Source organism: Cupressus sempervirens, chromosome 1 (assembly GCF_028749045.1).
Source record: "Cupressus sempervirens isolate cs-2001-9-10 chromosome 1, ASM2874904v1, whole genome shotgun sequence".
NCBI lineage: Eukaryota > Viridiplantae > Streptophyta > Pinopsida > Cupressales > Cupressaceae > Cupressus > Cupressus sempervirens.
Window position 1 is genome coordinate 743,340,965 of NC_143118.1, and position 27,762 is coordinate 743,368,726.

The following is a 27,762-nucleotide window of genomic DNA, read 5'->3' on the forward strand; positions in this document are numbered from 1 at the left end:
TATGTGATGAAGAATAAGAATGAAGATTTGATTGCACATATTGCCATCCCTCCTCCCCTTACAGATCTAGAATGTGTCACTCCTAAGGACTACCATATGCAAGAAGTAGTGTTGGGGAAGGCCACCAAAGACACAACCAAATTTTTGACTGCCATGGGCGTCATGTAAGTGTTTCAACACTTAGACTGGGATGAAGGGGATATTTTGAGATTGAGGGAAAATATTATATATTGTGGGTGTATTTAAAGGAAATAGTAGGTCCTCTTGACCTTGATTATCATAAGTTCACCTTAGCATATGACATCAAGAAATGAGGTCCAACCCCTACATAAAGAAACTCATTTTTGGATGCATGTAAGAGATGACATCACAATTTTGAGGACATGGGTGTACAAATAATAGTGGTATACATGAACCTAATAAATAATATATACAAAATAATTCTAACATGTTAGTTATACTAGTTAACCAAGATTTTGGGTTAATGAACAAAGTGTCTGTTAGAGTAAAGTGTTAATTTCATTTCATTTATTAAATTCGCTTTATTCCCTTCTTAAGATTTTACTTTATGCACCTTTTGTATCTCTATTCAATAATTAATTAGTAATTATTAAATAGTTTTTCCCTTTTAGGTTACCTTTTGTAACTTTTTAGGTTACACTTTTCGAGTTTCAATCTCCTTTTATAAGAATTGATCTTTTGTAATTTTTATTATCTCTTTCATTTCTAAGAATACATTAGCATATTTTTCAAAGCAAAACCCTTGCGTCATCTCATCTTTTTCTTCTGTGACACATTTTTTCCATGCAAGTATTTGAATGATTTGTGGATTTGTTTCAATCAAATCCTTCATAGTATCAAAGTTAGATCTATTGTAGCTTGTTTGTTATTTGGAGAAAAAGGAGAACGAGGGTTTGACAGGACAGATCTAGATTTTTTCAAGTATTTTTTTGTGAAAAGAGGGGGGTCACTAATTTTTAGATTGGTTTGAGGCCAAAAGGAATCACAGATGGATCTAGAAGGTGTCAAAACCCTTGTTTTCATACAAAGTTTGTTTGATTTGGACAACATTGATCCAAGAGGCAATTTTTTTTTCCTAGCAGGGCCATATGACCTCTGAACATGTTTCAAGGCGAGATTTTTATCAAAAAATCAAAAAATATTTTTAAAATGCAAATTTTCATTTTTTGGCCCACAGGCCCTTTCCAATGCTGAAAAATCCTTTTCTGGTGTTGCTTCGGCCCAACACCGGCATGCCCATCGACTTTTGTTTTATGGGTCGCCACCTGCCTATGGCCACCGCTCTGCCATGGCACCACCCTACCTCCACCCAGGTCGCCGACCTTCCTCCATCACCCTCCTCCACTCTGGTCAGCCACCACCGCCAGCAACTCAACCAAAGCTCCACTCTGCCCAGTGGTGGTATTTTATTTTATTTTATTTTTTAAATTAATTTTTCAAGCTTCTAGGGGCCCTGTCAATTTTTTTGCAATAACTCAAGCATACAAGGGTCTTTTTCCGATCTAAAAGAAGCATCAAAAAGATGGTTCCAAGACAGAGATGATGGAGAAGGAATTTTTGGGAATTTTTTTCTGGATTGATACCTGTTTTGGCACTTGAAGTTTGTTGATGATTTCTATCTTCTAGGGGGCATAACTTCTTCATTATAGCTCTATTTTCCATTTGAAAAAAAGTGTCAGAAATATTTTCTTGAGAACTTTCCAAATTTTCTATTTTTTCATCAGTATTTGGTACCACATATTTTTGATCCATATCTAAAGCTTTTTTTTCTCTTATCTCATTTACGCAATCTATTTGTAAGTTGAGGTTGGATTTATTGCATTCTTAGGGGCATTTTTTTTTGTTATTATATCATTATTTTAGAAAACATTAAAAAAAAGAACCTTTCTAAAGCAATGGTCGAGATCACTTCTTCTCTAGAACTTCTAACCCCTCACAATTATTAGACCTAGAAGACCTCAATGACTTGGCTTCTCAAGTCAAAAGGGTTGTGGTCATGTTTAGATTTCATGTAGCTTATTTTATAAAGGCCTTTTGAGGTCATGCAACATAGGAACAAGATGAATGAGGCAATAGGATTGATTTTTTTACAGGTCTTTGACAATCTATAGTTCCATCTAGATGGGTGCAATACTCCTCTTGCTATGTGGACCAAGCTTGAAAGCTTGTTTGGTAAAATGAATGAATTTAGGGTACTTCAGATAAAGACAAATCTTACATCACTTGTGCTAGATTTCTTTCCATCTATTGATGACTTCTTGATGAAGTCTACTCAACATAGATCATTGTTGCATGGTTGTGGAAAGATGAAGACTGATACTGAGTGCATGTATTTGATTCTCTCTAAGCTTCAAGGAAATTTTTAGATATTTTCTTCCACATTCTATTCTACCAAAGATGCTTTGGGAAATATATTTTTTATGCCTTCTTTTGAAGTCTTTTGTGATTGCTTGACTGGAGAGTAGTCAAAGCTCACGTAGTTGGATACTATGACTGGTTATAAGACAAAGGCATTGGTAGCTCAAATATCTACAGGAAATCTAAAGTAGAAATCAAATCATAAGACAAATTTAGCAGGCAATAAGAGTTTCTCCAAGCCTCCTCCCAAATTAGATGCTCGAAAGCCCTCTTAGAAGGGTAACACTTCTAAGTCTAGCAAGTCTTCCTCCAAGACAAAGAAGTATACAAGTGAACCTTGCCATTTTTGTGGCAAGAAAAGAAATCCAAATTCCAGGTGTTGGAAACATCTTGAGGCATTAGAGAAGGCCTTGCAACAATCTAGTATTGCTTCTCCAAAGCCTCCACCTCCACCTCCACCTATAGGGAAAAGACATGCTCTTTTTGCACGAGCATTGTCTTCTATAGATTCTTGGATTCTTGATTCCAGAGCTTCCCATCATATGACACGCTCACCTGATTTGGTTACTTCACTTGTTCAGAGTGCTACTACATAAATTGTAGTTGGTGATTCTTCTTAGCTTTTAGTCATAGGTTTAGGAACTATCTCTTTAGAAGGTGGTTCACTATAGGATGTTCTCTTGGTTCTGGTCATTTCTTCGAACCTCTTGTCTATCTTTCAAATTTTTCATTCAGTCTTTGAAAAGATAGTTGATTTCTCACCACATGATTTGGTTATTCAAGAACTCCATGATCCTAATTTGGTTATTGCTACAGGAAGTGTTGATCTTCAGTCTCACTTATATCAATTTGATGGCTTTGAGAGATCTGATTCTATAGGTGTTTCTCTCATTGCTCATGTAGACACAATGAGCAAGCTTCGGCATGAGCATTTTGGCCATGTCAACTAAAAATATCTATACCAGATGAGTACATAGGAGCTAGTGCTTAGGTTACCTCAGATCTCTTGTAATGATGGTGTGTGTCAAGGTTGTGCAATTAGCAAACATCATAGAGATTCTTTTCTGATAGGTAGATCCACACATGGTAAGGCACCATTGGAGTTGATACACAGTGATCTTATGTCATTTCCAACTCCATTTTTTTGGGTGCTCGATATGTGCTCACCTTTATTGATGACTTCTCCAAATGCACATGGGTGTACATTTTGAAGTACAAGTTTGATGTCTTTGATTCATTTCAAATATGTAAGACTTTTGTGGAGAAATAGTCTTGTCTTTTAGTCAAGCGTACATGCACTAACAATGTGGGCAAGAGTATGTGAATTAGTCTTTCTGAGATTTTTGCATTGAGCATGTTTTATAGCATCAATTCTTTGTTCCCCATACACCTTAGCAAAATGGGGTGGCAGAGAGAAGGAACAAGGCATTACAGGAGATGGCTAATTGTATGATATAGTCTTGTGCTTTGATTCTTCATTTTGGGTTGAGGCTATCAATTGTGACAACTATATTTAGAATTAGATGCCTCACAAGGCATTGTGACACTAGAATCCTGAGGAGGCTTAGACTCATGTCAAGCCTGATGTTTCTATTTTCCACATTTTTGGTAGTGAGGCTTGGGCATTTATTCCAAATGCTCATTAGAAAGCCATGGAGAAGAAGATTTGACCACTCATTTTTGTTGCCTACTATGAGGATTTGAAAGCATATAGGTTGTCTGATCTTGATTCCAAAGATGTCTTTTTTTGGCAAGATGTTCAGTTTGATGAGAGTTATCTTCTAGTGGATCCTCCATCTTCATCATCTTCTTCACTACCCAGTACTTCCTCTACTCCTCTATAGGATTATGCATCATCTTAGGAAGATCTTGCTATTGATCCACCTTCACCACCTCCACCAGATGTTCCATGAGTGCCCAAGTGGGCTCATGATATTGTTGATTCAACTGGACCATTGGTAGGTGATCCTACAGATGCTTGTCACATTCGTTCTTAGACTACAGGCAGTGGCTTTTTGAGTCATGCCATTTTAGATGATCCTTAGAGTTTTTCATAGGTGACATGACACTTAGAGTGGGATAGGGCTATGGATGAGGAGTACTCTTCTTTGACAAAGAACCACACATGGGATCATTGTCCTCTTCCAAAAGGAAGAAAGTTGGTTTGGTGCCATTGGGTGTACCATACCAAATATGCTATAGATGGTTCTATTGATAGGTACAAGGAACATCTTGTTGCAAAGGGTTTTTCACAGGTTAAGGGTATTGATTACTCTAAGACCTTTGCCCGAGTTGCCAAGTTGAGTTATTTTCACCTTGTACTCTTTGTAGTAGCTTTACAGGGATGGAAATGTTTTTAGATGGACGTGAAGAGTGCTTTTCTGCATAGAGACCTTCATGAGGAGATATACATGGAGCCACCTCATGGTTTTGTGTAGGACTATTCATTGGTATGTCAGCTTTGGATGTCTTTATATGGTTTTAAATAGGCTCCTAGGGCTTGTTATGAGAAGATGGATTCCTTCTTTCTTGTTTTACAGTTCACTCAGTATCATTTCGACCCTATAGTTTACATTCAGTTTATGGGGTTGACTTATTGATACTTTTGCTTTATGTTGATGACCTCATCATCATAGGAAGCTCAATCTCCATGATACAAGGTGTCCAACAAGCATTGAGAGAGTAGTTTGAGATGACATATCTTAGACTTCTGCACTATTTTTTGGGCCTACAGGCTATTCAATCTTTAGATGGGATAACCATACTCCAGTGGAAGTATACTCTTGATATGCTTCAGAGATTTGACATGCTTGATTGCAAGCCTGCCCCCACACCTTTTCAGTCAAGTTTTGTTTTATCTACCACTTTCTCTACTCCTAGAGTGGATTCCACTCTATGTAGACAGCTTGTGGGTAGTTTTTTGTACCTGACACACACGCACATCTTGATATTTTCTTTGTTGTTGGACTTGCCTCTCAATTCTCCCATGAACCTCATGAGATTCATTAACAAGAATCCAAATGTATCTTGAGGTATATTAGAGGTACACCATTTTATGGCATTCACTACACATTAGGAGATCCTCACATTGTTCCATAGATTTAGATTGAGCTAGTGATATTTATGATTATAAGTCTACTTTTGGTTTTGGATATTGTCTTGGTTTCGGTCCTATTACATGGTCTTGCAAGAAGCAACATGCTCATGCATTATCATCTACAGAGGTAGAATATAGGGTAGTTGTATTAGCTACTCAAAAGGTTTTGTGGCTTTGACAATTGATGACAAAGTTTGGATTTCCTCCTGATAGTCCCACCTTTCTGTGGTGTGACAATTAGAGTGCTATACACATTTCATGCAACCTGGTTGAGCATCAATAGACCAAGCACATTGAACTTCACATGCACTTCATCTAGCATGTCATTTAGGATGGTGTCTTGAGCTTGGAGTACATTCCTACTACTAAGAAACTTATAGACATCTTCACTAAACCTTTTGCATCCCCGCAGTATCTTCAACTACTTTCTATGCTTGGGGAGAAGGAAGATATCCTTGGGGGGTCTTAGTGATGAGTTCTTCATTACTTCTTTTATTGCTATCTCTTTTTGAAGTAGAGCTTTTCCCACTGGGTTTCCTCTATTTCTCCATTTCATAGGGATTTTTTTGTGATTAGGTACCTCATTAGGCCTTGTTACCAAGAACCAAGTTTTCTTTCAGCATTGCATTGTAGTTTTCTTGCTCTTTTTGCATTGTTTGTAGCTACATTCTTGCTCATCTTAAAGGGGGGGGGGGAGGGGGGTGGTGGGGGGTGTTAGAGTAAAGCATTAATTTAATTTAATTTATTAAATTTTCTTTATTCCCTTCTTACGATTTTACTTTATGAACCTTTTGCATCTCTATTTAAGAATTAATTAGTAATTACTAAATAGCTTTTCCCTTTTAGGTTACATTTTGTAACTTCTTAGTTTAGCCTTTTTGGGTTTCAATCTCCTTTTATAAGGATTGATATTTTGTAATTTTTATTATCTCTTTCGTTTCTGAGAATACATTAACATATTTTTTAGAGAAAAACCCTTGCCTCCTCTCATCCTTTTCTTTTGTGACAAGCTTTTTGCATGCAAGTATTCAAATTCGTTGTGAATTTTTTTTGATCAAATCCTTCAATGCCCACATGGACCAATGACTTAGAATCATTATAGACAATCAAGGGTAAGAGATACATGATGTTGTTAGATGTATATGTGGAGAATGAAATAGATAAGATAGAAGATTGGATAGAGAAGATAGTGGTTAGTAAGTTGGTCATGGTAGGAGTCTATGAGGATATCTAGGATATGAAGTAGAGGAATTTTTACTAGTTTTTAGAAGAAAATAAGTACTACAGTGTAACCAACTAAGATATTTTTTGAGAAAACTCCATATTATAGTTGTGCTTAGTTGAAACATTTGTAAAAAATTTTTAGGAATTACTTGAAGTACGTTCTTCTGAATATGACATCTGATACAACTGAGGTGATGCTAAGAGAGTTGCACTCTAAGCTATACAATTTTGCAGAAGGTTAGTGAGTTCCATAGGGAAGTAAAAAATAACTACATGAATCTCTAGACTTTTCAAATACTTAGGAGATCACCTTCTTGATCCAAAATTTTAAGGATAGACATCCATGCATCATTTAGGTAGAAGGGCAACAAGGCCTCGATGTTGGAAACAAAATATTTTTGACTTGGAAAAATGCTGCCATTTTTTGTCCTATCACCTTCTAAGGTGTGTAAGTGCAATGATGTGCTAGGTGTGTTGGTGTGTTTTTGAATTTTTGATAGAAGTCATTATCTCCAAAGGTGTGAAGGTGTGTTAGGTACATAAGTACCAAGGTATACAAAAGCATTGATTACTAAAAACCTTTAGTTGCGATGATAGTTAATTGTCAGTTCCATATTTTTGAGAGATATTTTGGTGGAAATTTAACTAATATAGACACATAGAGAACATTGAGTTCACATTTTTGGAAGTGTCAAAGACTCCTAGATCATTAAAGTCTTGTCTCTTCTTATCTTATTCATCTTTTTTATTTTTGAAGCCATCTAAAGGCCTACTTAGCATCTAGTGAGGAGTGTGTTTGTACATAATTTTCTTAAAATTAGTGTTTTAGCATGCTTTTTGTAAAAAAAATCCCTTGTTCCAAAAATTGCATTAAGGATGAGGTTTCATATGATTAAGAGAGATGTAATATGTATTGAAGGCTAGTATTTTGATGCAATACAATATTCTATCAAATCTCTCATTGTATACATGTTGTAATGCGTATTTTATTTACAAAATTTATGTTCATGAATAGTGATCAAGCTAATGGCTTTATTATTGATGCAACAAGAATCTAAGTGTACCCTTGTTGGAGGTAAACTGGATCCCTATAGATAGCCACACAATGGAAATATAACAACAAGATACACAATCTAATATCAAATTCAACTCTTTATTCAAAAAATAATTATTTACATACAATATGCCAATTTTTAAGGCCTTTTAGGTTAGGGCCAAATATAGAAAACAATTACTAAAACAGTTCTACAAGATCCCTCAAGATCCAATTCCACACTAATCCTAGCTAGTCTAGATCCACACTCTAGTATAAAATCCCCAAGGAAATGTCAACTTGTGCTTGCAAGCCTACCAAGCAATCTCCTAGTTTTCCAAGCCTTAGCTACTAGCCCTTCTCAAAGTTCTATCCTAGAATTCATCCTTTTCTCCAAGTTAGATGATCTACAATTTTCCATGAGACTCCACAAAACACCCCTACTTATACCAAACTAAACCACAAGTTGGCCTAGACCATTAAAAATTAAAGTAACCCTTACATTAAATGCACATGCAAGGCACAAGTTATCTACGACACAAATTAAATATCCATAGATAAGCTAAAAGTACCATAGGAACCAAGACCAAATCGAGTGTTAGAGAAAACCACGACGAGTGTCAGGATTCCATCAAACATAACCAAGTTCCTTTATTGATTTAGTTGAATCAAACAACACCACTGTCAAGCTGCTAGTATGGACCGAGCTCCCTCTATCTATTGAGTGCCCCAAGCCTCATCGAACATCTTCATTAACCAAGTCACTTGATTAAAAAAATGACTAAACCTATTCAGTATCAACCAAGTCACACTTCATTCTTTCACCAAGTGATCCAACTCCAAGGTCAAACCACACCAACATGTAGGATTGTCAACCAACCAAGCATGTTCCTACATCAAACACCCTTGGTTCAAAAAATATGTTCTTAATAGCTAGAAGAACATCTTCTAGGATTCAACACATAAATCCCAAATTGGTTCTTCACATACGTATCTCGTATGTCCTCACCTTGTACACTCTTTCCCTTGATCTTCTTCTTCTTTACATCCATCCTTGGTGTGTTATAGGTCTTCTTTTCATGTTGATCTCTAACCCTCTCTACATTTGCTAAGTCAACCTGGTTTCCAATACTTAGGTTCCTCCTATCGAGCTCTTCATTCTACAAAGGAATCAGGGAATGCTTCCTACCACCTTTCATAATTGTAAACAGATTCTTGACACAATCATGCACAACCTTGCAATCATACTGCCAAGGTCTACCATGAAACACATGGAAATTGTTCATGTCCATAATATCACACAACACTTGACCCTTATACTGCTCAATTTGGAAATTAATAAGACATTGCTTGGTTACTTCTAGAACATGCTCACCTTGAAACCAACCAATCATATAGGGATAAGGACATCTTACTCTTACCAAACCAAGTTTTTGAATCATATCCTTAGCAAAAAATTTGTCACTACTACCACCATCCATAGCTATCTTGCAAACTTTACCAATAGCTTTAAAAAAAATCAAGAAAAAATTAGTTCTTTAACAATATTTCTCTATCCTCTAACCAATTAGCACTTTTCAAGCTAGTAAAATGTCTTCTTTCTTAGGTTGATTATCTTGGAATTCAACCTCATTGAAAATAACTCTCCTATGATGAGGACATTCAAAAGATCTATGCCCTACTTCACCACATCTATAGAAGGTACACTTAAATTCACCTTTGCCTATCCTTCTCTTTTGATCAACAAGATTTGGTTCATCTTCATCACTCTTTTTAGCTTTGGTTGATCTATCCTACTTCTCCTTCCCTCTAGAATTAATTTTAATTTTCCTCTTCAACTTGTCTCCTACCTTTAGGGAATACTGATAAGAATCCTTAATAGAATCAATCTTCAAAATTCCAACCTCATCCTAGATATTGATTCAACAAACTCCCTCAAGATTCACTTCTTCTTCCCTCTGAAATTACCTTTACTTTTCCGCCTCAACTTATTTTCTACCTTCAGGGCATACTGAAAAGAATCCTCAACCAAGTCACACTTCTATCTTTGATTGAGTCCTCGAACTCCAAGGTCAAACCACACCAACATGCAAGATTTCTAGCAAACCAAGGATGCTCCTACATCACACACCCCAAGTTTGGAAAAGATGTTCTTGATAGCTAGAAGAACATCTTCTAGGATTCATCACATAAATTCCAAATTGGTTTTTCATATAAACATCTCCCAAGTCCTCAACTTGTACACTCTTTCCCTTGATCTTCTTCTTCTTCACATTGATCCTTTGTGTGCTACAAGTCTACTATTCTTGTTGATCTCTAACCCTCTTAGAATTTGCTAACTCAAGTCATCTACCAATACTCAAGTTCCTCCTACCAAGATCTTTATTCTACAAAGGAATCATGGAATGCTTCATTCCACCTTTCATAATTGTAAACACATTCTTGACACAACGATGCACAACCCTGCAATCATACTAGCAAGGTCTACCAAGCAACACATGACAACTATTCATTTCTACAATATGACACAACACTTGATCCTTGTACTGCCCAATTTGGAAATCAATAAGGCATTTCTCCCTTACTTCCAAAGCATGCTTACCTTACAAACAATTGATCCTATAAGGATAATAATTCCTTACTATTCTCAAACAAAGTTTCTGAACCATCTCCTTAGCAAAAAGGTTGTCAGTACTACTACCATCCATAGTTACCTTGCAAAATTTACCACCAACTTTACAATAAGTACTAAAAAAATTAGTCCTCTAACAAGATTCCATTTTCCTCTAACCAATCAACACTCATTGAGCTAGTAAACTCTCTCCTTTCTTAGGTTGACTATCTTGGACTTAAACCTCATTCACAATAGTAGTTCTCCTACCATGAGGACATTCTAAAGATCTATGCCTCGCTTCACCATATCTACAAAAATTGTATCATCTTAAAATGGAAGCACTTCCATCTTGATAGGTTTAGCAACCCTTTTTAGTACATTTATCATGATATATTTGCATTTAGGATGCATTCTGCACTTGATTCCTTTATTTTAGGTAAAATTAGGGTTAGGATCTTGAATATTCTCCTTAATTTCCCTCCTATATGGCTTTATTTTCTAGGTAGGGCATAAAATTAGGTCCTCCTAGTCTTTATCATATTCATTATAGGACTTGGTGTCTATTCTAGGCATTTAATCCTATTTTGACATCATTTCTAGGTCTATGGACATCCTCAAAATTTCTCTTTTCCTGCTCTACCTAATGATGATTCTTAAGTTGAACCTAACCTAAGGAAAGGTTGAGGTCGACCTTGACCTAAGTTAGGTTCTAGGTCATCCTTGACCTCTCTAGGAGTTTGATCCCCATTTTAGTTTTGGTCCTGGAGGGCTTCGAAATTAGTGTTGGGCTTTCAAATTCAAATATGGAAGGGGTTAATTCGAGATTCATTTATTTATTTTCCCTCCTTAGTTGGATATTTTGATTGGACCATAATTCAAGGTGAAATTTGAATTATGGGTCCTTGCATCATACTAGGAGCCTTACCTTGAAGCCTCTCTATAAATGCTCTCATTTGCATCTTTCTACAACTAGAACTAGATGACAACTATAAGAGAACATGAATGCGATAACTACAATCAAAAGACAATACTATCAAGATGCAATATTGCAAGAGAATGATATAGAAGATCAAGCTATTGTGGATATCAATCATTTTTATACCTATGTGAACATCTCTTTGGGGCAAGAAGATATCACATCTTCCTTGCTTCACTATTATCAATTTTCAAGCATTCAAAGATACAATAATGGGGTAGCAATTATAGATTATGAGTTTGGTAGGAGCACTTTAATCTTGGGGGCTTGATATGCTTTCTTATCTTATTCAACTCTATGTATTGCTTTCTGATACACATATACATACATATTCATGTTAGGGTTTCAATCTAGTAGATTTGATCTTGGCATTACACATTCAATACACACACATTCTATTATATCCAGCTATTCGTGAGGGTGGAAATCACCAAAATGGTGGTTTGACTAAGGAAAAACCATATATAGCCACCCCAAAACCCTATTTTCAGATATATGTAGGTGTTGTTTTGAAGATCAAAGTGCAAACTTGGATACCCTTTTTAGAAAACTTCTAAGATTCATGAACAAAATTTTCATCAGAACAGAAAAGGTCAAGGTTGACTTTTCAAGGTACAATTGTACCTGGCCAACAAGGTCAACATTGACCCACCTTCAAACAGACAAAATATTTCTAGGTTTTCTCTATTTTGAGATTTCTAGTTTGGAACATGTTGCACATTTTCTAGAAAATATGCATAGGCATCAAAAAACATGTATTTTCATATTGGTTCCATTTCAAGTTATGTATATTATCTTGTCAAACTTTAATTGTTTTTCTATTTCTTATTTCATATCAACTCTAAAAAAAAAAGTGAATAGTAGTGAATATCATATGCATTGCTATAGATCCTACGTCAGAAACTTAGACATTATCATATAAATGGTGAAGTCAATGTGACTATTAAATTTCATCCGTTGAAACATCTTTTCTCACAAAGTGATCTCTCTGGTCATTTGGCAAAGTGGGTGATGTTACTTACAAAGTTTGAACTTAATTTCATTTTTCAAAAATCTAATAAGGGACGATCTTTAATGGATTATTTAGTTGAAGCTCCTTGTCCTTATCTGGAAACATGTTCCAATTCAATGGAATTTTTTAATGATAATATTCTCACTATTCAACAAGATGATATTTGAGAATTGCATTTTTATGGATCTAAATGTAAGATGGGATCTGGTGTTGGTATTATCCTAATTTCTCCTACAAAAAACAAACCCCCATATCATACAAATTAACCTTTTGTTGTACTAATAACATTGTGGAGTATGAAGCTCTTATAGTTGGTTTACGAGAAACTTCATCTCTTAACATCAAACACTTGCAAATATATGGAGATTTGCAATTGATTGTTGAACAAGGTAAAGAAGGTTATCAAACTAAGAATGATAAAATGACAAAATATAGAGATTTGGCTCTTCATGTGTTTTCAAAATTCTCTTCTTATACAATTCAAATCCTACCTAGAAAATATGATCGACATGGAGACACCATGGCAAGCATAGCTTCTTTGGTGTAGCTTGAAAATAATATGGAGAACTTTTAATTTACTATATAAAATCTTAAAAACCTTGCAATTTCTTAAGTGGTTACCTTTGATTGTTTTAATTTGCATTTGGATGAATGGTATTCTCACCTTTTTTATTTTTCGAAAGATGGTACTTTTCCTAAATCAGCAACACAAAACATACATAATAATATTAGGAAGCTTGTAGCACATTACATATTTTTAAGAGATATGCTTTACAAACACTCTTATGAAGGATTGGTATTAAGATGTCTCAAGAGAACTGAAAGTTTGGTAGCTTTGGGAGAAGCTCATTTTGGTTCTTGTGGAGGGCATTTTGGTGGAAAATTTCTTGTTAATAAATTTCTTAGAAGGGGTATTATTGGAAAACCATGGAGAAAGATTCTTTTATGTTTGTTAAGAAATTTCCATAATTTCAACAACATAGTAATTTCATTCATGCTCCTACTCATGAGCTATGTAATCAAGTTTTTCCTTGGCCTTTTAGTATTTGGGGTTTTGATCTTATTGCTAGAATTTTACCAACTTCTCCTCAAGGACATACTTAAATTCTAACCACTAAAAATTATTTCATGAAGTGGATTGAAGTTGTTTGTCTTCATTCAAAAATTACAAATGTTATGTGTGATTTCATCCTTAATAATATCATAACAATATTTGGTATACCTTTAGTGATTGTTTCAGATAACGATACTTCTTTTGAAAATAAAGAAGTCTTGAATTTTTTTGAGAAATATCGAATTCAACATAAATTTTTGGCTCCTTATTATCCGCAATCTAATTGTCAAGCTGAAGAATCAAATAAAATTATTGAATAGATTTTGTGAAGAATAGTCAACAAGCATGTGAAAGATTGGCATACTTAATTGACATATGCTTTATGGGCTTATAGGACCAGTGTTTGTACTACCACAAATACTTCTCCTTACAATCTTGTTTATGATACTGATGCTATTATGGCTTTGGAATTAGAAATACCTTCTTTGTGTGTTTCATTTCATGGTATAATTGACAAAGATATTTTTGAGAACAATGTTTACAATAGTTAGAATGTTAGATGAACAATGAACACATGCATTAGAGCATATAGAGACTTATCATAAATATTTACAGAAGCAATATAATCATAAGGTGATTGAAGGAATATTTTCTATTGGTGATTTAGTTTTATATGAAATTCAACAAAATGTGAACGCTTTACCTTGTGAAAAAGGAAAGTTTAGGCCTAATTGGCTTGGACCTTTTGGTGTTATTGAATATTTTTATTCAGATGCTTATAAACTTGCTAATATGGATGATGTTTCTCTTAATGAACCTATTAATATTATGCATCTTAAATGTTATTATCCTTAATTTTATTCTTTCTTTTCTTTCTAGATTTATATATTCCTTATAGATATTGTTTTATGGGTTATGTAGTTTTAGTAAAATTACATATTGAATATATTTATGCATTTTTTCTTTAAGTTTTATATTGAACATAGAACTAAATAGTAAACAATTTTTTTAATTCATCACAAAATTATTTAAGTTTTGATATATATGTAGCCAATGGCCCTAATTATGATGATGCCTATCACTACACTCTCATGGTTGATGGTTGTTGGATCTATCTAGCCTATAATAGGAAAAACTAAATCTATGTGTCTTTGTATGACTCTTGGATATGTTCATACCATGTGAGCACTATTGGGAACTCTATAGCTTAGCTATAAATTTATCTTCCCTTTCCTTACACAACGTCAACTCTCCCTAGACAACTAAAAAGTTATCAAAATGCCTATTGGGATCTCCATTGCCAAAGAGGACTCTCACTCACTCAATGGTAGTCAGTAGGATATACATGTATCCTTTTGAACCTCAGACACAAAACTCCTGCACTCTACTACACTAGCTATAGAATAAAAGTTACATTGATCAATTTGATACTATTTCAAATAAAATTACATATTTAATCATATTTCATACCTACATGTTATCATTGTGGCAAAATAGGACACATAACAAATATTTGAAGAAGCAAGAATGGTATGCAAAATCCTAAACCTAAGTTTATAATTGAAAGAACCAAGGACACCAAGAACATGAATTGAGGTCAAAAGCTAGTGATATACCTACTACACCTAGATTTTATGGACATTGCTATATTTGCCAGAAATATAAACATAGAGCTCAAGAATATAGATCCAAAGAAAAATCCAACTAGACATATAAATGGAAAATACATGCACCTAAGCAAGGTAACTCTTTCTATTAGGATTACAACACATGGTATAATTTTCATTATTGTGGAGAGTATGGACACATTCTAGAAAATTGCATTAACACACATTTTAGAAGTAACTACAAGAAATGGTTGAACTGAAACCTAGTTTGTTTTAGATGTCTCAAGGTTGGACATGTTAGAAAGAACTGGATGAACCAAGCACTGGTACCAAATAATGAACACAACAAAGGAAAAGGCAAGATTAAGATCAAATCAACCTAGAAAAAGATAGCAAAGGTAGTGGTTCAAGAAAAGCTAAGATCACCCAATCCAATGGATCAGGTGAGTAGACCACATCGAACTAACCAAAGAAGGTATGTAACAAACTATATACTTGAATTATATATTATACAATAGTTCCTAACAAGATATGTTATTAAAAATCCATACCATTATGAATTAAGATGTAGTTGGACATATATGAGAGAGGAATTGAGTAATGGAATCAATTACATTGTCAAGTGTCAAGTATCAGTCATATCATCTTATGCAGGAGCACCTTACATGGGAAAATTATTGTTAAAAAAAAAAAATTTGAAAAAAAAAAAAAAAAAAATTGAGGAAAAAAAATCTGGAGGAGAGAGAAAGTGACGAAAATTAGAGGAGAAATAATTAAAAAATAAAAAAGGGGAAAAAGGAGAAAAGAAAGGAAAAGGGGATTTCTATTTTCGAGGTGCATAGGTGGCATAATAGAAAAAAATAAAGAAATAAATGGTTGTCATTCCATTTATCAAGGTGTGGGAAGAATTCTAGAAAGTTATGAATATTGTAGAAAGTTGTGGAAGTTGTAGAAGATTGTGGAGGAATTCTAGAAGGTTGTGGATAAGTCATGCATTGGGTGGTAAGTGCATACTTAAGCAAGGCATATGAGCATTTTTAAATCAAGCTCAAGGGGAAGCTTGAGGAGTAGAAGCTCAAGGGGAAGCTTGAGGAGTAGAAGCTCAAGGAGTAGCTTGAGAAGTGGAAGCTCAAGGAGAAGCTCAAGGAGAAGCTTGAGGAGTAGAAGCTTGAGAAGTGGAAGCTTGGGAAGTAGAAGCTTTGGAAGGAAAAGCTTGAATGTGTGAAAGTTGGAAGGTGTGAAGGCTTCAAGGTGTGAAAGAGAAAGAGGAAGTGAAAAGTGATTTTTCTTGAGTCTGTAGACAGAGCGCCGAATGTGAGGCAGTTTACAGCAGGATTGTGATGGACTTGTGAGTGTGTAGATAGAGCGCCGAATGTGAGGCAGTTTACACTTGGATCTTGGATAAAGTTGAGAAGAACTAGTGGCTATGGTTTAGAAACAAGGAGGTTGCTTGGTGGCTTACGAGCACAAGTTGAGATCTCAGAGGTTTCTACCAGAGTGTGGATATGGACTAGCTTGGGTTTGGATTGGATCTTGAGAGATCTTGTACAAATGTTATTGTAATTGCTATTGGATTTTCAAGTATAATAAAATTTCTTGGGAAGCATTTTATATCTCTTTGTCTTCATATTGTTGCATTCTTGGTTGTGAGTTGGTAGGGTGGTGTGGCCCTTTGTCAATGGTATCAGAGCGTACCTCTACATTAGTGGTATTAGAGTGTAGCAGTTCATTATCATCTGTATTGACCAAGAAAAGTTTACAGTGATCAAGCTGGTGTGTTGGCCAAACTAAATGGGAATGACTGATTCGAGTATGTGAATAGGAAAGAAGGGTGACCACAATATGTGAAGGTTGAGACAACTATTATGCACCTACTTCAATACAAAGCATTTATTACAGACCTAAATGAACATATTGAAGATAGATATCAAATTTTGATGTTAATTTCTCATTTACCAAGCAATTTCAATTGACTCGGTCGGTTCAAATGTGATCAAAGTGATTTTATGTGAAAGAAAGAATGAATCACAACATATCATTGGCAAGGTTTGAAGAATTGAGTAAGTAGGCTTTTACAGTGCCAAGTTAAGTTGATTTTGAAATTATTGAAGAAAAGTTTATTAAACCCTATTTTTGAAAAATGGCATCCACTGCATCCATATTTGGGAAGGAGATTTTGAAAGAGAGAAATGCACAAATTGTGAGGAATGACCAATGTCATCCACCAAAATTTATAGTCTACCCTAATATTTCTATGAATCATGATGCATTTGGCACCCTATCATCGATTGCACCAAGAGTGTTAGTGGTTCATGATGTTCTATTGTGATACATATGTAAAATTGAGGAAATTGGAAACTATGAGTTACAAGAATCTTATGAAAAATTATGTGATAATGAAATTATAAAGGATAAGAGCAAGATTGTTATCGAGAAAGGGGTTACTCATGCCCTATCTTTCCCAAAAATATTCAAGGTAGAATTGATCAAGGTTATATTGAGTCGGGTAGATGATATGAAAATATGGTTAGAAGGTGGACCAATAAAGATTAAAAAGGTAATCATTCACTAAGTTACTATCCCACCTTGGATAGGTCGAAGACAATGAGATGTGTCATGGAAGACATCATTGAGCAATAAACAAAGGCCAAGTAGAATGACTAAGGAATGTCAATTGATGGAATTTAAGATCCAATTATTGAATTTGATGTACGTGTAATTGCACACAAATTTTAGGAGTCAAGTCAACTAAATAGTTTTACTTGTGTGACAATCGACCTAGGTTACAAGATAGTGACAAAAGATCATAGTTATGATCTGGTCAAGTTGTAGCTACAAATTTTTTTAGAAAATCTTTGAGAAATAAGGAAGGGAAAGAACATTGCTTGTAAGTTTGGATTGTTGTGAGTTTTTATATTCTTCTATGCATAGAACTCATTCCCTACTGTTGGCAAAATTGCATGGAATAGGAATAGACCTGCTACTAAATAGATAAATGATCTTACTGAGCAATTGGAAGGAAATTTTGAGGCTTTTACGGATAACTATTTTGATGAGTTTAAGAACAAAATGAAGAACATGATGAGGATTCTGAAGTTAGTTATAGATACTTATTTTGATGATATTTTTTTTATGGTAGAAACAAATTATACATAGGTCAAGACAGTGTTATGAAAGGCTCCACAACTAAGGCCAATGCAATATGAAGTAAATGTAGGTGAAGTCACTACATTGTTATTTGAGAACATAGACAAGAATTTTGAGCCTTTTGACAATTATGAGTCTATCAAGATTACAATTCCAGTTGATGCAAGAGAATCCTGGGGTAGTTAGAAATTCTACACATTGGAGGTATTTTGGCTTTAGAGTTGAGAACTTGGTCAATTCTTGGTGGCACTTGGTCATTGAAGGTACTCAACATACACTAGGAGCTTGGCTTATATTGTATGGCTCAGTTATGCTTAGTTAAAAAATTTACTGAGTAAATTGGTCAATAAAGGGGCTTGGTTGCTAGAGGACTTGACACATACTTGTGATCATCAATTCTTGTGTGAGCTTAGTGATGCTTGGTGCTTTTTGTTGATAATCTATAGCTTGGTGGTTCTTCTAATGCTCAGTCATGTCTTGGTCTTTCTTTGACAAAGTTATCTATGATTGGTTTCTAGTTTGAGCTGACATTTGCATTTAACATAGTAATATGTATTTAATGGAAATTTTTACTTAATTTGTAACTTAGTACACCTACTTGTGGCCTTATTAGGTATAAATAAGGGGTCTTTTGGAGTCTTAAGAGAGATATCATCCATCTTGGAAAAAAGGGTGTGGAAGATGAGCAAAGTTTGAGAAGAGCTAGTAGTTGTGGCTTAGGAAACAAGGAGATTTCTTGGCCAGCTTGTGAGAACACGTTTAAATTTTCCTTGGAGGTTTCTACCAGAGTATGACTCTAGACTAGCTAGGGTTTGTGTTGGATCTTTAAGGATCTTGGAGAATTATTAATTTCATTATATTTGACCATAATCAAGAAGGCTTTACAACCTGACACGTTGCATGTAATTAGTGGTTTTTATGAATAAAGAGTTTTTTTTGGTATCAAATATTATATTGTGTAAATTTTATTTTTGTATGTGTTTATTTGATTGGGTTTGGGAAATATCCTTTGAGAATTCTCCTACTTTGTCTTGGGTTAGATGATACTAGATCAAGGATATAGTAGATCTTGTTGATTTGTTGCACAAGGTTTGCAAAAGTCTTGGAAGATGCCTCTGAGAAAATTAGGGCCTAGGGCAATTGAAGAGCTGAATGATGCTATCGAAGCAAGGATCTTAGATAAGATTAAAGAATGATTTTGATTTGAGATTGTGTTGATCAAGAGTGATATGATCACCGAGATCATAAGTGTTATAGGTGGTGTACTTCGGCATATGGGTACTAATGATAGTTATGAGGAAGTTGCTGAAGACTTTGAAGTTTTTGGATCAAGTGGAACTAAATGTGTGAAGATACCTATTGGACATATTGTTGGTTCATTTGATTGATATGGATCTTAGTTGAAGCTGAAGCATAAGATGGAGGTTTTTAATTTCATAGGTAATTTGAATCTTGAAGACCTGATTGACTCGATTGGCAAATTGGAAGACTACTTTGAGCTAGAGGATATTGGAGATCCCCTCAGAGTGAGGTTGGCACAAACTAAGTTGAAGGGACATGCTTCTCTTTGGTTGAAGGAATTGGAAATATATAGAGAAGAGGAAGGCGAAATGGAGATCACTCATTGGAAACTAATGGTGAAAAAAATGAATGCTAAGTTCATACCTCCTGATTATGAACTTGATTTGTTTAAGAGGTTGCATAATCTAAAGTAGAAAGACATGTCTACAAAGGAATGTACCAAGGAGTTTGAGAAGATGACTATTTGGTTTGGACATAGAGAATTATCTAAGGAGAAGGTAGCTTGGTAGACTAATGGTTTGAGATTCAATATTCAATGTGAGGTTGGTATGTTGAATATTTATTCAGTTGAGGATGCTTATCACTATGCTCTAAAGGAAGAAGATAAGTTGAAGAGAAGAAGTCAAAGAATTTCTTAAGGGAAAGAGAAGTAGGACAACTCAAGGAAGGACAAATTGAGTGTAGAAGAAGAACCAAATCTTGCTGATCAGAAGAAGAGGGCATCTAGAGGTGAGTTCTAGGGTACTTGCTATAGATGTGGTGAATAAGGACATCAAGCTTGTGAATATTGACAAAAGGATAGTGATAGAAGTATTTTCATTGTCAATGAGGTTCAAGACTATATTAGTGAACATGAGAAAGGGGAGAGTTTGTTTGTTTTATGAGTTTTGTTTGGTTAGAGGACACTTTTACCAAGTGAGAAGAGTAATTTGTTTAGGACTCATTGTAAGTCTAGTGGTAAAATATGCAATGTGATTATGGATGGTGGTAGTATAGATAACCTTATTGCTAAAGAGATAGTTTAGAAACTTGGTTTGAAGAGAACGAGACATCCTTGTCCTTATAGGATTGGTTGGTTGCAAGATGAACATTCTTTGGAAGTGAGAGAGCAGTGCCTTGTTGATTTTTAGATTGGGTATTATAAGGATCAAATGTTGTGTGATATTGTGGACATGAGTAGTTCTCACATATTTCTTAGTAGACCTGGGTAGTATGATTATAGGGCTATGTGTGATTGTGTTAAGAATGTGATTACTATTGAGAAATGTGGAAGGAAGCATTCCCTGATTCCTTATTGAATGAAGAACTTAGTAGGAGGAACCTGTATATTGGTGTTTTAGTTGAGTTAAAGGATTTTGAGAGGGTTAGAGATCAATATGGGAAGAAAACTTGTAGCACGCCGAGGATGGATGTGGAGAACCAAAAATGGAACAAGGAAAAGAGTGTACAAGTTGAAGAAGTGGAGAATATCTATGCGAAGAACTAGTTTTGGATTTATGTGTTGAATCCCAAAAGATGTTCTTCTAGCTATTGAGAACATTGTTTTGCACATAGGGTGTCTAATGCAGGAGCATCCTAGGGTAGTTATCAATTATACATGTTGGAGATACATTGGGTTTGGAGTTGAGGACACTATCAATTATTGGTGGCACTAGATTGTTTAAGGTATTGGACATACATTAGGAGCTCAACTTATACGACATTGTTTGGTTATTCTTAGTTGCAGTGTTGACCGAGTAGCTTAGTTAATAAGGGGGATTGGTTGCTAGAGGACTCAACAATGCTTGTGTGAGCTCAATGATGCTTGGTGGTTCTTCAAATGCTCAGTAATGTCTTGGTCTTTGTTTCACTGAATTTTTTTGTGATTGGTTTCTAGTTTGATCCAACCTCTACATTTAATTTGGTAATATCTATTTATGTAAGGGTTTATTTAATTTTTAACTTGTTAGGATAACTTATGGCTTTGTTGGGTATAAGTAAGGGGTCTTCTCGAGTCTTGAGAGAAATATCATCTAGCCCAGAGAAGAGGGTGTGAAAGAGGAGTGAAGTTTGAGAAGAATTAGTAGTCATGGCTTGGGAAATAAGGAGATTACTTGGTGGGCATGCAAGCACTAGTCCAAATTTTCCTCAGAGGCTTCTACTAGAGTATGAATCTGGACTAGCTACAGTTTGGGTTGGATCTTGAAGGATCTTGTAGAACTATTACTTTCTTTGTATTTGGTCCTAATTGGGAAGGCTTTACGGCCCAACACATTAAATGTAAGCAGTAGTCTTTACTAATAAAGAGTTGTGTTTGGTATCCAATATTATATCTTGTGTTGTGTTTATGTTTTATGGTTCTTTGCTACAGACTATGACATCTCTTTTTGGGATTCTCCTACCTTGTACTGCATCACATAGAATCATCACATAGTCAAAATAATCAATTATCACTATATAAAAGAATCCAATATATCAAAACAAGGTGTCTCTAATATAATCGAAAGAAAAATATCAGAAGTAATAGGATGGGTCAGGGTTTGTAATCCTAATCACATTTCATGCATTCCTTTACCACTTTATGATTAATTCTATCTAGAACCTATTTACTAGTTTTTAATAGTTATACAAATCAATTAACTATAATGTAAATAACAACAATGTCCAACTATCATCAGAAGGTGAATTGCTACTAAGCCAAGTCATATGACAATAAAATCACTTAAGTTTATTAATCCAAATTCTATGAAGAACTATGTTGACATGAATTCAGTAACCATCCATAACATGAAACACATCTCACCTATATTTTCATCTTCTATCAATGCAGTCTAAATCCATGAATCCTTGATATAGTAACTTAACTTCTCACAACATAATATCCTCTTATCACCTCCTAACCTTATTATCACTTCCTAACCATCCATAACCAATCAAAATTTTATGGATAACTATGTTGACATGAGGTTATTAAGCATCCACAACATAAAAAAAATCTCACCTTATGCTTTAATTTTCTACCAATTATGCAAGTATAACTATTCAACTGCATCACCAAGGTGAACATTTGAGTTCAATGTTTCAAATGCATGCATAAATAGGAAAAGATCATCATTTAAGAATATAACACTTGAATTAGATTCTCTCAAACCGATACATATCTCACCATCATATATACCAAATCAAAATTTTACAAAATAATTCCACGTGAATCATCTATAGAGATGCATATAAGGATAAATTATTTTAATGACATAGCATCTAGCTAGCCTCTAATCTCTTCCCAAAACATAACTTATTATGATGAACTCATTTTATCATGAACCTCAATTCTGCTATTGCATCATCATAGTAATCTCATAAACTAACATATAGCAAGGCATGTACTAATGTAACTTAGCATCATCATCATAAAAACACCAATTATCATGACAACAATATCAAGTCTTTGTTAATTAGAGTATAATTCCATAGTGTACCTACATAATGTATATATCTAATAAGAGGTTTGTCTTGGAAGTAAGTGAAAAGATATATGGCTCAGGATATGACCTCACACACATTGATCTAGGAAGGGAAATATAAAATGCCAATATGTAACTTTGATAATCCCTAAACCCTATTAGCCACTATTTTTAGATGCATTATCGTTGAATCATTTCAAATGTAAATATATATGTATATGTACAATTTCTATCACATCTTGCAATGCACCATAACAATTTATCGATTTTAACTTCTGATCACACTCTCCTAGACCATTGTAATCTCCTATAGGAAGTTATGTTTAATGTTTTTTTAATAACTGCTTAAGAGGAAGGGTATCACATGTTTTCTTAGTATTACCAAGACATAAATAATAATTACATGCAAATATAATCAATATTGGAAAATAATAAATCCCATAAAAGAGAACACAAGATACAAAGATTTAATGCGGTTCACCCAATTTCGGGTACTTCCATCAAACTATGGGTCTAGAATATTTGTATTATATGGTGATCATAACCTAATTACAATCTATAATCTGTTACAACTCAATACCTACGAAAAAATCCACTCGATCATATGCATTATGAAATCCCTAACCCTAAGCCATTTTATATGATATTTTTGTCAGTTACAAAATTAGGGTTAGAATAATTTGTCCAATAGAAAAATAGAAGTTGATGCCTTTTACAATAATAGAGACAATTCATCTTTAAGGGCTACTACATCTGAAATCCCCCATGAGGGTGTTGCCCCTTGACCCCACCTTGTATCATGACAAGGAGTGTGCCTAAGGCTCTATCCCAAGACTCTACAAGGGGCCTTTCCCCTTGACCCTCTCTCGGGCACACTAGCCCATAAACTCCATAGAATAATCTGGAGGGAAATTGTGCTAAATAAAGTGGGAAAAAAATAACCTCTAAGTCTAATTAAGCTCCACAACACAACATGTTTATTGCCTAATCTACAATTTTCCATATTTATTATTAAAATATTTTAAATGCTCCATAATTATAATAACCTGAACAATCTACTCTTTATTTTCCTCCATTTATATAACTTCAATATGAAAATAGAAGTTAAAAATAAAAGCCCTCTCTTAAAATATGTTCTAATTAATGAGAAAGACTAGACTCTATATATGATACACGTTTAACCAACACTTTTGTTAGATGTTGTGATTTCCAATAGACATTGAACATTTTCACCAATATTTACAATATTTTGGGAACGCATTGAATTTCTTAAAAATCTTTTAATTTTCAATATGAAATCATGCAAATGAGCATGATTTGAAATCGTGACCTTGTTTTATTTTATTAGTGTACACATAATTATCCATTGCACACAAATAATGATGTTTAACTTATACTAACTCATATTGATGAAACTAATCATTCCATAATAATTGACATGTGGATGTGATCTCATAATAAATAATAATATATCAAATTTGAAATGCTTAATTTAGAAATATAATAATACAATTTATGATATTTTAGTTCGTATATCTAATATGAAAAATAACGTTTAATAGAAAAGGTCTATCCATTTAAAAATAAATAAATAAATTTAGCGTTTACCCATTAGTAGGTATTTTAAAACCATTGTCCAAAATAATATGACAAAAGTTGTGATAATATATAATTCCACAGCTAAAAGGTCATATAGTAGCATGACACATCTCAACCTTGCCAACCTTAATTTAAAATTAATTTGGGCATGAGCTATTTCAAAGGGAATAGTCCACTTCCGCGTAATTAAGGTTGCGTGGAAAATCATACATAGAATTTCAGAGATATTTCCAACGAATTGCGTGGGAACGTGGACAAACATTGAACGTGAGATATACCTACCCTGATTATAGCCTAACAATTTTGCGCTGACATAATTTTAATCAACTTTTGACTTTACAAAGTCAAAATTATTTTATTTAGGTTTAAATTGACCTTTAGAAGTAAAGACTTAGCATAATCTTTATAAACTATGCGTCCACTTACGAATTATTTTATGATAATTTTTAAAGGCCTACATTGGATTCTACAATCTTTGTCTTTATGGTAGATCAGGTCATCACCTTCCCAAAGAAAAATTGGACTTCCATATTATATGAAAAGTCAAATAAGTATATATTCTTCGTCCCAAGCTAGAAGGTTTGTCCTCTATTATATGTTATGTTCATGTGAAGTTTTCCGAAGTTTCATGTCCTTATTTAGATTTATTTTTTAAATGAATATTTACAAAAACATTTATTTAATAAAAGATGGGTTTTATATTCAAAGTACTAAAATTAGAGTGTTGTCCCATAACAATTGGATTAGAAGGCTAAGAATTAACAAAAATCAAAAGTACTTTAACAACAAAGTAATAGAATTCTAACAATATTTGAATATGTGGTCCCTTGACATTTTGAATGGATAATCTCAATTTTGATGGCTCTTTAATTGGGAACCCTATTCAAACAAGTGGTTGTTGTTGCATTAGAGATAGATGTAGCAAAATCCTTCTTGCCTATTATGTAAACATGGGTGTCCAAACTGCCCATATAGCTAAGGTGGTGACATCTTTTCCATGGGATTGATTCGGTGGTCAATCAAGGATTAAAAAAGGTAACTATTTGTGAGGCCTCACCTTGGCCCATCATAACATAGCATAGCAATTTAGTTGCATTTCAAATACTTTATATTTTTGAGACCTTGTTATACTTTAGACTTGTTCGAGACATTTACTCATACTATTGGATACCATGTGATGATTACTATATGATGCTTATTTATGATGATTAGGACTTAGTATGATGTTTGATGCTTAAATTGTATTCATGCTTCTAGTTTCCTATTCTATTGTATTAACAAGTAAGCATGTCTTACTATAAATCATAGATGAAATATATAATGTTTAGTTGAAGATGTACATTAGTTTAGAAATGGAAAACTGTTATTAAACTTATTTGGAAAAGGTTGTGTGTTACTTAAATTATAGATGTAGAATTGATTTAGGATATACATTGGATTTATTTATCTTGGACTATTGATATGCGGTTTGAGTGTTCAAGAAATAATCATGGTAAGACGAAGAACCAAGACTATAGCTTTGTGTTAACTAAGAATGTGAAGGTTAAATCTAATCAAGAAATCTTAGCCTCATTGTTTAGTATTTTATTTTTGTGAATGAGTGTTTTAAACTAGATTTATTTTTTGTCAAGATTGATTTGTCACTCATAATGTAAAGTATAATTTATAGTGCCACTTGAGAGTTGTGATGTTTTGTGTATAGTGGCAAGTCAAATTTGAGAGATTGGCAAAAGACACCCAAACTTAATTCTTTAAACCAATTAGAAATGTTTATATTGTCACATAATATTGTTATATGAAGGTTCTGATTAGAATAAATTAGGACTTCAAGCTTAGGGTCACTTTAGAGGGTTTTATTAGAGTCATAGGATGTTCTTTTAGTAAAATTAAGATAGCTACATGTTAGTACTATATGTTACGGCTTTAATTTTGACTTTACTTTAGTTTAAATCACTTTTCTAACTATTTTAATATATATTTTTTCAAGTATTCCAAAAATAGAAGAAGTCTTACCCAAATTCCTGCCTTATTTTTAGCGAGTTGGAGTTCTAATCAAATAGGGAAACTTAGGTGGAGTTAAATTGATTTTCTAGTTTGGAGATTTCATCAAGGAAGGATAGAGTGCTCTTCTCAAATCACTTCATTTTTCATAGCTTGGAGAAAGGTTGGAGCTTTCGCCATGTTTTAGGAATTATGTATTGTATTGTTTTCATGTATAAGTGTTGTGTACATTTTGTTACAGATGCATATTTGTATTGTTTATTGTCCATGTTGTGTTGTTGGGTATGGATAAATTTTGGTTGCTTTCTTTTTACCTTGATTTTGAGAGTATGATATTTTTAGGTCTGGAAGGACATCACAAGAACTTGGGAGGGAAGAAATGGCCTTCAGCTGAAGCGATTAGTTGGGCAGAGTCTCTTGTTTAGAAGGAAGAGGGATAAGCATGTAGTATGGGTTACATGTGCCAATACATTGTTATGCACTTTGGGGGTGATAAGAGGAGAATTTTTGTGAGAATTGGTATTTATTTTCTATGCCTTATGAAGGAAAATTTGATTTTTGGTATTTGACTTCTCCTCAAGGTTTTAGGCATACCTTCACCCATTCTATGGGTTGCTATAGTAACCTATTGTGTAAGCTAAAAGTAAAAAAGGATGTTAAATGTTGTATCCTAAAATTTTTATTTTATGTGTTTGTGCTTGATTTGTTACTCAATTGGTCTTGGTTCTCCAATCTTAGTGGGTGGTATCATAGAGACCTAGTTTGAGAGGTGATCTCTCCATAGTTTTTTTTTTCTTTCTATAGGTTTCAAGATGGATTTATGATGAAGAAAAAGCTTGGTAGATTGTGATAGCCCTTATTTTCAGTGTGCCAAATTTTTGAAAAAAATTATGGTGAAAATGTCTTGGAATATGTTGTAGTGATTAGGATTTGTTCTATTTAGTTGTCAACTATCCAATGAAAACCCTAACCTGGTAAATTTTTTTCCTAACCCAGTTTTATCTTAATTTTTCCCTAGTAGGATATTGAGAAATATCTTAAATCTGCAATCAAGTGTGACCTTTATGCTAGGTTTTGTGTTCAATTGGGAGATCACATATGGTTTTCATATTTTCCATCTTACATTATGATCTTATGATCAGGGTTTTAAGAATCTAGTTGTAAGCCTAAGTTTTCCCTATTCTGATGTTATGAAGTAAAGGCTAGTGGTGGATTGTAAAGGTAAGTGTTGGGTCTCCTGATGTTACAATATCCAATGTAATCAGAGCATCACA